At 32.4% G+C, this 2,211-nt stretch overlaps 1 non-coding gene across 1 annotated transcript; it reads left to right on the top strand.

The window, feature by feature from the left end:
• The first annotated feature begins 200 nt into the window (after window positions 1-200).
• Window positions 201-308, top strand: LOC127901586 (small nucleolar RNA R71). The gene has a single exon (XR_008053830.1). It is a non-coding gene; the product is annotated as a small nucleolar RNA R71 (small nucleolar RNA).
• The last annotated feature ends 1,903 nt before the right edge of the window (window positions 309-2,211 follow it).

Genomic DNA, 2,211 nt, shown 5'->3' with positions numbered 1-2,211 from the left:
CCTCATTCAGTCCTTTAATTCTTTTAGTACTCCTGAACGATCGACTCCGTTGTTAAAAATTATCTGCTTGTCGTTGGAAGAAATCCCAAATTTCTGATGCACTTTTTGACATTAGCTATCCTTAACTTGTTGCCATTAGTCATTCTTCCACATGTGGCAATAGTCCCTTCAAAAAGTATTAGCATTGGTGTCATTTCTCGTACTCATGATGTGGACACTTTAAGAGTAGTCCATTGAATCGCTCCCATGTTTCAAAAAACTGCTCGTCTTCTCTCTGGGTAAACTCTGAGATTTCCTTGCAAATAGCATTAGTTTTATACATTAGGAAATATTTATTTAAAAATTTTGTTACTATTTGTTCGCATAATGTAATGCTATTAGCAGGCAATGTATTAAGCCATGACGAGCTCTATCTTTTAAAGAAAATGGGAATAGTCTAAGTTTAACATCATCACCTGAAAAATTCTCATATTTAAAAGTTTGACAAACAGCATGAAAATCATCCAAATGATTATATGGGTTCTCATTTTCTAGGCCATAGAATGTTGGGAGACAATTTAGCACACTAGATTTTAGTTCAGAACTCTTAACTGCTACATTTGGGTATATTATGCATGATGTGCTCAAATTAGCTGAGGGATTGAAGTACTCCTTAAATGGCCTCTCCAGTGGTGCTTTTGTTCTTGTTGCAAATCCATTTCAATTTTATTTTTAATTGCAACGTGTTTGTGTGTGCGAAGTATTTTTTTCGAGTTTAAAGTCCATGGACCCAAGATTAGGTAACAATGACCTTCGACCAAGCATGCAAATAACACAAAAAAGTGAGAAAAAAATAAATAAAAATAAAGAAGAAGGAAAAATTATGATACTAACCTTATCACGCTATTACAACCTTACTATGAAAAAGCACTAAAAAAATACGTGAAATAAATTAACAAAATAAATAAAAAATTACAAAGAACAATAACTTGAAAATTAAATTACAGAACTTTAAAGAAGAGAAAGAAAAAAATTCTTAGCTCAAAATGTAAATTCATTTTTTTCTTTTTTTAAATAAGGAAAAAATTAAAAGAAAACAATTAAAAGAAATTATTTACAAAAATTAATTCTACAAATTTAAATTACTTATCTCCCCGGCAACGGCGTCAAAAACTTGTTGTGCAAATTTTATTGAACTCGCAAGTGCACGAATCTATTGTAGAATAGATTAATGGTGACGAATGTCGATCCCACGAGAAGGTGGTTTTTAATTATGTGTAGAATTAATTTTCTATAACGGTGGTTGGATTTGTGGTGAAAATGATTTAGAATATTCCAAAATTTAAATTAGAATGGTAAGAATAAATTAAAGTGAAATTTATTGAAATGAAGCACTTTGGTATCTAGATGTGCATCAACATGCACCATAGGCTAAATATTCTTTATTAATGCCAATTAAATCATGAGGAGGGTTTCCACTCCTTATGAACCACACTCTAATCAATATGGTGCTAAGGGCTTATCGTGCCAAATAGTAATAACCTTGTACTAGGAAGCCGGTTAAATTAGTGCGGTATCTAGACAAGATTATTACTATCTGTCGACGAAAATTCAAAACATCCACAAAAATCAGACGGGAAAAGAAAGTAAATTTACTAAATAAAACATATGGCACATGTTGAAACTTCACCTTCAACCCAAGCTTGAAAGAAAATTAGCTACTCATAATTAAACTAGGGGTAAAATGGAAATTATTAAAATACGTAGAAAATATAATATGGACAAGGAATTACATACAATGGAGCACAAAAATGAATTCAAGAATGTCAAATTAGGGGGAAACCCCTTTTTTTATAGATACATTAAGTAAATCATGGTCATCGAATTATAAACAATTTGGACGCTCAAGATTGCGCCACGTCATCGGTCAACAGTACATGAGTTGACCACGCGGTTTGAATAATGATGCGGTATGAATAGTGAGGCGGCTTGAATAGTGATGCGGTTTAGTTATAAATAATTCCGTGTATATTCATGTACCGTACGCATAATTATTTATCACTGACATGTTGTCATGTCACCGATCAATAGTACACAAGAATTTAGTCCAATAGGATCATGACACCTCATTAGTCAATGCCACATTATCAGTCAATGCCATGTCATCGTTCTGTATATGTGAACGGTATCGTGAATAGTAACTTAGACAATATCATACATGTGAATAGTGTC

Source organism: Citrus sinensis, chromosome 3, assembly GCF_022201045.2.
Source record: "Citrus sinensis cultivar Valencia sweet orange chromosome 3, DVS_A1.0, whole genome shotgun sequence".
NCBI lineage: Eukaryota > Viridiplantae > Streptophyta > Magnoliopsida > Sapindales > Rutaceae > Citrus > Citrus sinensis.
Note: the sequence above shows the minus strand (reverse complement) of the source record. Positions and strands in the feature narration are given on the sequence as shown.